Below are 9,430 nucleotides of genomic sequence, written 5' to 3'. Positions count from 1 at the left end.
TCAAACAGGAGGTCAAATATATATTTGGGTTTTCCCTCTTTGCTCGCATATGTAATGAATGCTCTCTTTCTGTGTTTAAAAAAAAAATTGAACCCAACTTAGGGCAGACTATTATTCAAGTAGGCCTACTTTTGTGTAAAGGGAGGCAGAATGGGGGGTGGGGTATAGGGGTCTCTCTTAATTAGGTCGTTCATTATAAGTGTGATTTTCTTTTGGATAATAGGCATGGCCTGAGGTCCATAGTTACCATGCACAGATACATTGCGTCACTGCTAAGATATGCAAGTCGAGGTTCGGGCTTGTTTAAATGACCTTTTATCGAACAGCCAGAGTTGTTGATGTTGTACCTGTTTTCCATTCCTATTGACAACACAAACAGCCCACAGACAGAAGGAATACATCGGTGTTGTTTGTGATGAGCTGTGCCTTGATTACGCAAATCATTCACATGTATTTCACAGTAGAAAGGGCGTTGTTTTTGTCATTAAAGTCTCTGAATAACCTTTATAGTAGAGTTCATTCCGTTTGGGTTTGTCATTTCTTCTCGGTGGCCATGACCCAGAAACAGCATGTTGCGTCTAACCATTGCCCAACATTTTTACATATGGAACACTTTGGGCAAAGAAATTGCGCAGTAGTTATACATGAGAAACTGCTTTCTCCATTGCACAAAACCCACCCCCATAGGCACCCATAAGAACAACCCTCCGCATACATATTTTTATTCGTGTGGTGCCAACCCACTCAGACTTGAGTTTGGCAAAATGCCCACTTCTCTACTTTCCTACCTTAATTCCTTTCCAAAAATGATGGCTACGGGGGTGACTGTTTAACTAAAGTGCTACTGTAGGGGGCTGTTGTAGTTTAACTCCTGCCCACCAGTAGCTGCTGCTAACAAAAAGGGTGACTCGAGGTCTGACTATTCATCCATTCTCTGCGCTTCAATTTTCATTGATTCTGAATGCACGTGTAGCCCTTGGGGATTCTCCGTGAAGGGAGACACGCCTTCAGACGCGGCCAGAGCCTTACAAGCCATCTGCCACTACCCAAACGTCGTTTTTTCCTCCTCCCCCTCCCTCCTCCCCAGCTTCCCTCAAGCGCACGGGTCTCTACGCCAGTGTCCACTGGCTGGCTCTGTCTACATTGAACTGGAAGCATGTTAAAGAACCTGTAACGGTATGGCTATGCTGGGCCATATGGCGAGGGGAAGCCAGAAGTTTTCGTCCCCGAAGAGTAGACACCACATGGTAGCTCGTGGGAACGTAAACACGACGCGCATCACACGATATCGATCATAAGTATGTGGAGAAGATGATTAGCTTGAATGGGGGGTTGGTGACTGTTACCAAGTGATCAGTCGACTTACTATTGATTATTTCTGAACATTCAAACTGTTGGCACGATTCACCTCGGCTACTTATTGGTTCTACCAAAATCGGCAATTTTATTTTCCAAACCCTCACCCAGGCTATAGCTTCTGTCTCCTGAAAAGACAACTTTGTATGGTCATTTTTCAGCACAAAGAAGATTGGTGACTGAAGGTCAACTTTACATTTGTCTTATCAGGGCTGAGATAGGCCTAATAACAGCAACTCATCTTCCCTGGTCGTGGTTCTCTCCATTTCCATCATTTCTGACCCGCCTGTTTACCTGCTGAAATCCTTGGACTCTGCAGGAGCAGCGCGGCCTTTGTGTCCAGATCAGATTACTATGGCCAGCTGCTTGGAGGGGGGCACAGGCCAATCCATGGGTGCCCCCTAGTCGTGCTGCTGTCACATTTGCATATGTTGTGGCTGAGGACGTGCTGGGCTTAAATTTGGGGAAGAGTACCGCAATAATTACGCGGTGGCCCCTGAAGGTGCACCCGCGCGTGTGTGTGGCGCGAGTGGGATGTGTGAGAGTGTGTGGGACAGAGAGAGAAAGAGGGAGAGGGACAGAGGAGGGATAGGGGGAGGAGAAGGCGTCGAAGTTTTTCAAGGAGCAGTGGCCTGTCGCGTGCCAGTGTTTATCAAAACACATCTGCCACGTTCCCCCGGGCAACGCCCATGCGTTGGTGCATCACAACATATGCTGTCCCTATGCATAAATCGATAATTCAACATCTGATCATTTGTATGACACATATCCACACACAACAAATACTCATGATGATATGTGATAGAATCAGTGCTTAATCAATACAGATATGGTGAAATTAAGTACATGAAGTAGAAAGTAGTTTTTGATACCCCCAACTCTTTAGTGTTGATAACTCCAACCACATGACATGGAAATATGGGCTGATAAATCATTGTATCGTTCTAGTTTAGTTCTAATAAGAATTATCCCAGGCATGATCGATATTGCTTATGAAAAACGATGTGGGAAGTATAGTTTCGTTAAGACGATCATTTATTTGTAGTACCTCCGAGATTTTAAAAAACTCTTTCTCAATTCTGAAACAGTGAAATCTGGATGAAATTGTCTGCCACAATCTATGAATAGAGAGACCTTGTGAATGGGAAAGTGACACCTCTCTCTCTATTTCTCCCGTCGCTCTCTCTCTCTCTCTCCACGACATCTGCCTAGCCATGAACAGATGTAGGCACCTGCGTTGTCGGCCCACATATGCACACATGTCCCTTTCAACCTCTCTGGGACCCGGACCAATCACAATGGGATAGACCAAGGGTGTGGTAACTAAATACTCCCGATCCCCCCAGGACACACGCTCTGTTAGAGGCATTGTCACAAGCAATATCATGTGGCCAGGCCAAGCAATCTGTTCTAAGACTGTTCATTTGAGAGATGGGGGTTTGTAGCATGTAGCATGTATCATGTATTAAAGGGGCTATATAGAGTTTCTTGTTGTTGTTGGAAGTTGAAGTAGTAACATCACACCCATGTTTTAGAGACATGAATAAAAAAGCATAGAGAGAGAAGCAATGGAGCTGTATTCAGCCTAGTTTATCATGCATAGCCTAAGTGGCCGTTTGGGTAATTCTGGAGTGGCCAAGCCAGTGGCAGCAGCAGGCAGGTGTTAGTTGTGGTCCAGTAGAGGAGGCTGATGGGAACAACAAGGAACAGGGCGGGAGCAGGTTAAAGACAGAGGAGGGTTTTGTTCTATGAGGATGAGCGGGGAAAGTAGCCTGAAATCCCACTGGCAGCCCTAGATAATAGGGATAATAGCCCTGTCCCTATCCCTCAGCTGCTGCTGGACAGAGGATCCACCCACACCTGTTGTCTTGTCGTCCCCATTGTGTGTGGCTAGCTGGCTAGCGTTAGCGCTACACCTCAGGAATGCTCCAGCCCCATCCCTGCTGCACCACAACCATTAGCCTCTGTCCCAAGAGGGAGGAGGGGAGCTTGGGTGGAAGGTGGAGGGAGGTGAGGGTAAGCTAGGCTACGTGGTGTGGAAACCAGCAGGGGGGCTATAGAAAAGGGTGTGTGGTGAGGGGGTGCCGGTTTAGAAGCAGTGTCCTCTTCATAAGGGGTTCCCTCCAGGGTCTGTCCGGAGAGCCCTGTCCTAAATCACTGCCCCCAGGGGAAAGGCCCTCCTTTGTGAGGAGATGGGCCTGCAAGCTGGGATGCCAGCTGCCACCTCTGTAGCGTCACAGTCTCCACTATGACAATGCTTCTCTCTCTGGTCACACTGGCCAGGCCAGCAGAGCCCATTAAATAAAGGACTTGGAGGGACTCATAGAAGGGCTGTAGGGCCACAACATGTTTTTTGGCTAAATGTTAATGATGACAAACTACCATGTGGGTTATGGTGTATGACATAATAACCTCTAGTGATATCGATTCTCTCTCTGTGGTGAATAAAATGGAGTGTCTAAAGACAGACGAGTCATGATTTGGATGTTATTACATCATGAGATAATCAATAAAACAATGCTTTAAAGTGGTTTCTGGAAGCTGTGTACTGAACTATAGGGCTGTATTGGCTGTTGTCTTGTTGCTTTCATTGAATTGTATGGAGTGAAGTGATAAAGGAAAACCTTTCAGTTTGTTTGTAAAGTAACCATTACAACCCTTGAGAAAAGCTCAGAACATTTCCTTTCAGTCAAAACTGTATTTTGGAAGGCTGGTGTGTATCCTCTGATTTGAGACTAACAGCTGGTGAAGAAACAATGAAAACAAAAGTACTAAAGCGTATCGCATCCACTAAATTATAAGATGACATCATGAGTGTACCATAAGTCTTCCTCACTACAATATTAGACGTTATATAGCCTAAACGTGAACGTAATATAAAGTACAGCAGATCTCCAATCATGCTCATATAAGCATTTAGGCATTTGTGTATGATATTCCCATCCATAGCTCAGGGAGTTTGTCCCCCCATTGTATGGAGCTCTAATGGTGATTCTAATGATGCCTTGTCCATCTTTGATAAAAAACAGCACGCCCCTCATTAAAGACCCAGGGCTGGTTCTCATGGTCCTCTCCCCAGTCCCCGGAGCTGGGTGGACAGCAGGCGCGGGAGTCGGGACAACACCGTGGCACACGCCTGTTGACCGAGCCACAAAGCAAAAGCGTGTGACACTCACCCCCCCAACCCCCGCCCTGGCCCCATTGTCCCCCGGGGTCCTGCAGCACAGGCACAGACAACCAACCCCCCCACCCCCCCACCCACCTTACCCTCTATCCAAAACTCATACCCCCTCTTCCTTTAGAATCAATTTTACCAATCAGCTGATCCCTAGCTCTCACACCACCAGGAATATTAAGACACACCCTCCATCCTCCTCCTCTCTTTTCTCTCCCCCCATCCACCCATTCTAGTAGCCCACCCTACCCGACCGACCCTGGGAACATCAGCTGCTAAGGTGGAAATCCATCATTGTGTGTAAGAAGGTTCCCCCTCTGCACATTGCACAGTCATTACCATTCACCATACAGGGGAGGAGGAGGGGTGGGGCTCTAATTCACTGATTCACATGCAGACAGTATTTCTTGGGAGGGTGGGGCCGGGGCTGGGATAGCTGGCTGAGGATGGAGATGGGGCAGGTTGGGTGATGGGGATGGAGATGGTGCTGGTGGGGGGGTACAGAGGGGTTTACGGCTGCCGGGGTCAGGCCTGTCCTGGGAAAGTTGGATTTTTCATTTAAGTCACACATGTTGTGGCCTTCTGGTGGCTGCGTGAATGCCTCACGCTGACAGATGGCCGCGGCCCATAACTATAGAGTCCGAGCGCCCGGTCCCCGAGGGATACAGAGAGAGATGGAGAGAGGGAGCGAAAAGGAGAGAGGGAGAGAATGCGTCGCTCAACTGATCCCATCAAAAAGAGAGAGAGAGGGTAGAGCACGAGGGAGGGATAAAGATAGGAAAGGACGGCAGGAAGGAGGGAGGGGGTTGGGGGGGAAGAGCCCCAGAGCCCCTTAATCCCAATCCCTAAAATTGAGTAAATATATTTGCCAGCTCTGCAAACTTTAAAAGTGCGCCTGGCGCTCCTGAAGGTTCTGATTAGGTGTCTAGTCTATCAGCTTGTGGGTCTTTGGGAAGATTGTTTGTCCACGGGTGGAATAGTGGTTTTGTATGATGATGGTGTTCACAGAGGATAGGTTTATAGTACCATCTAGTAGAACTGGGGTGCTGGCTGGTCGTCAGTCCTCATTGTGTGACGCTACCTTTTGTCTTTTCACCATGACTCTTCGTTAACCCTATTAATGAAACAAAGTCATCGCCTGGTTAAAGATCCCACGACTCTGATTTGCGTATTTTAGGAATCTTCTTTGAATCAAGAGTTAAAACATCACTGGTACGGGTAGACAATGAAGCCCTGAGATGCCCGTCACCATATATACGTATATTGTGGAAATGAATAACAAGGGCTTCCTCTACAACTGTAATATAATAGTATGATAATGGATTTTCTATCTACTATAGTTCTTACGTTATGTCACGTTCCTGACCTATTTCTGTTAGTTTGTTATGTGTGTTAGTTGGTCAGGACGTGAGGTTGGGTGGGCATTCTATGTTTTCTGTTTCTGTGTTGGTTTTGGGTTGCCTGGTATGGCTCTTAATTAGAGGCAGGTGTTTGGCGTTCCTCTAATTAAGAGTCATATTTAGGTAGGCGTTGTCACAGTGTTCGTTGTGGGGGATTGTCTTCCGTGTCTGTGTCTGTGTACCACGCGGGACTGTTTACGGTTTGTTCGGTTTGTGTAGCCTATGTTCCTATTCGTACGTTTTTCTTGTTTTATGTAAGTACGTCGTCTAGGTCTGTCTACACCGTTTGTTGTTTTTTTGTTAGTTTAATCAAGTTCGTGTTTCGTTAATAAAATATGTCATTTCACTACGCTGCGCCTTGGTTCCCTCAATACTTCTCCTCTTCCGAAGATGAAGAGGAGGAGGAATGCCGTTACAGAATCACCCACCAAGAATCCAGAACCAAGCAGCGTAATTTGGAGCAACGGGGAAGTATACAGGACTTGTGGAGTTGGGAGCAAATATTTAACGGAGAAGGACCATGGGCTAAAGTGAATCACCGTCCATGGGAACAGCTGGAGGCAGCTCGGAGAGTGGAGGAAAAGAGAGAGAGGAACCGGAGTTATGAGGGAACGCGTCTTGCACGGAAGCCCAAAAAGCCCGTGAGTAACACCCAAAAATTTCTTGGGGGGAGGCTAAGAGGCAGTGGGCCAAGGGCAGGTAGGAGACCTGCGCCCACTTCCCAGGCTTACCGTGGAGAGCGGGAGTACGGGCAGGCGCCGTGTTACGCAGTAGAGCGCACGGTGTCTCCTGTACGAGTGCATAGCCCAGTGTGGGTTATTCCACCTCCCCGCACTGGTAGGGCTAGATTGGGTATTGAGCCAGGTGTCATGAGGCCGGCTCAACGCGTCTGGTCTCCAGTGCCTCCTCGGGCCGGCATACATGGCACCTGCCTTACGCATGGTTTCCCCGGTTCGCCTACATAGGCCAGTGAGGGTTATTCCACCTCCCCGCACTGATCGTGCGACCGGGAGCATTCAACCAGGTAAGGTTGGGCAGGCTCAATGCTCAAGAGAGCCAGTACGCCTGCACGGTCCGGTATTTCCGGCGCCACCTCCCCGCCCCAGCCTAGTACCAACAGTGCCTACACTACGCACTAGGCTACCAGTGCGTCTCCTGAGCCCTGTTCCTCCTCCACGCACTCTCCCTGTAGTGCGTGTATCCAGTTCGGTGCCTCCAGTTCCGGCAACACGCACTAAGCCTCCTGTGCGTCTCCAGAGCCCTGTACACACTGTTTCTTCTCCCCCTACTAATCCTGATGTGCTTGCCCTCAGCCCGGTGCCACCAGTGCCGGTACCACGCACCAGGTATAGAGTGGGCTTTGAAAGTCCAGTGTGCCCTGTCCCTGCTCCCCGCACTAGTATGAAGGTGCGTGTCCTTAGCCCGGTGCCTCCAGTTCCGGCACCACGCACCAGATCTACAGTGCGCCTTATCCGGCCAGAGCCATCCGTCTCCCCAGCGCCATCTGAGCCATCCGTCTCCCCAGCGCCATCTGAGCCATCCGTCTCCCCAGCGCCGTCTGAGCCATCCGTCTGCAATGAGCCTGCAAAGCCGCCCGTCTGCCATGAGCCTACAGAGCCGTCCGCCAGACAGGAGCCGCTAGAGCCGCCCGCCAGACAGGAGCCGCTAGAGCCGCCCGCCAGACAGGAGCCGCTAGAGCCGCCCGCCAGACAGGAGCCGCTAGAGCCGCCCGCCAGACAGGAGCCGCTAGAGCCGCCCGCCAGACAGGAGCCGCTAGAGCCGCCCGCCAGACAGGAGCCGCTAGAGCCGCCCGCCAGACAGGAGCCGCTAGAGCCGCCCGCCAGACAGGATCCGCCAGAGCCGCCAACCAGACAGGATCCGCCAGAGCCGCCAACCAGACAGGATCCGCCAGAGCCGCCAACCAGACAGGATCCGCCAGAGCCGCCAACCAGACAGGATCCGCCAGAGCCGCCAGCCAGACAGGATCTGCCAGAGCCGCCAGCGAGCCATGAGCGTCGAGAGCCGCCAGCGAGCCATGAGCGTCGAGAGCCGCCAGCGAGCCATGAGCGTCGAGAGCCGCCAGCGAGCCATGAGCGTCGAGAGCCGCCAGCCAGCCATGAGCGTCGAGAGCCGTCAGCCAGCCATGAGCGTCGAGAGCCGTCAGCCAGCCATGAGCGTCGAGAGCCGTCAGCCAGCCATGAGCGTCGAGAGCCGTCAGCCAGCCATGAGCGTCGAGAGCCGTCAGCCAGCCATGAGCGTCGAGAGCCGTCAGCCAGCCATGAGCGTCGAGAGCCGTCAGCCAGCCATGAGCGTCGAGAGCCGTCAGCCAGCCATGAGCGTCGAGAGCCGTCAGCCAGCCATGAGCGTCGAGAGCCGTCAGCCAGCCATGAGCGTCGAGAGCCGTCAGCCAGCCATGAGCGTCGAGAGCCGTCAGCCAGCCATGAGCGTCGAGAGCCGTCAGCCAGCCATGAGCGTCGAGAGCCGTCAGCCAGCCATGAGCGTCGAGAGCCGTCAGGCAGCCATGAGCGTCGAGAGCCGTCAGGCAGCCATGAGCGTCGAGAGCCGTCAGCCTGCCATGAGCGTCGAGAGCCGTCAGCCTGCCATGAGCGTCCAGATTCGTCAGTCAGCCATGAGCTGCCCTTCAGCCAGAAACGGCTATATACCCAGAACTGCCCCTCAGTCCAGAGCTGTCTCTCTGTCCGGAGCTGCCTTTCAGTCCGGAGTTGGGCCTCTATCATTATCTCCCTCTCTATCCTGATCTACCTCTATATTCTGATCTATCCCTCTGTCCTGTGCTATCCCACTGTCTTGATCTGTCCCGGTGCTGTCCCTGTCATGGATGTTACTAAGAGGATTTTGTGGGGGTAAGATATGGGTGGACATTTTTAGGGGAAGATGAAGGCTGGGATTGACTATGGTGGGGTGGGGACCTCGCCCGGAGCCTGAGCCACCACCGTGGTCAGATGCCCACCCAGACCCTCCCCTAGACTTTGTGCTGGTGCGCCCGGAGTTCGCACCTTATGGGGGGGGTTATGTCACGTTCCTGACCTATTTCTGTTAGTTTGTTATGTGTGTTAGTTGGTCAGGACGTGAGGTTGGGTGGGCATTCTATGTTTTCTGTTTCTGTGTTGGTTTTGGGTTGCCTGGTATGGCTCTTAATTAGAGGCAGGTGTTTGGCGTTCCTCTAATTAAGAGTCATATTTAGGTAGGCGTTGTCACAGTGTTCGTTGTGGGTGATTGTCTTCCGTGTCTGTGTCTGTACACCACGCGGGACTGTTTACGGTTTGTTCGGTTTGTGTAGCCTATGTTCCTATTCGTACGTTTTTCTTGTTTTATGTAAGTACGTCGTCTAGGTCTGTCTACACCGTTTGTTGTTTTTTTGTTAGTTTAATCAAGTTCGTGTTTCGTTAATAAAATATGTCATTTCACTACGCTGCGCCTTGGTTCCCTCAATACTCCTCCTCTTCCGAAGATGAAGAGGAGGAGGAATGCCGTTACA

This window comes from Salvelinus fontinalis, chromosome 40 (genome assembly GCF_029448725.1).
Source record: "Salvelinus fontinalis isolate EN_2023a chromosome 40, ASM2944872v1, whole genome shotgun sequence".
In the NCBI taxonomy this organism is placed as follows: Eukaryota; Metazoa; Chordata; class Actinopteri; order Salmoniformes; family Salmonidae; genus Salvelinus; species Salvelinus fontinalis.
Note: the sequence above shows the minus strand (reverse complement) of the source record.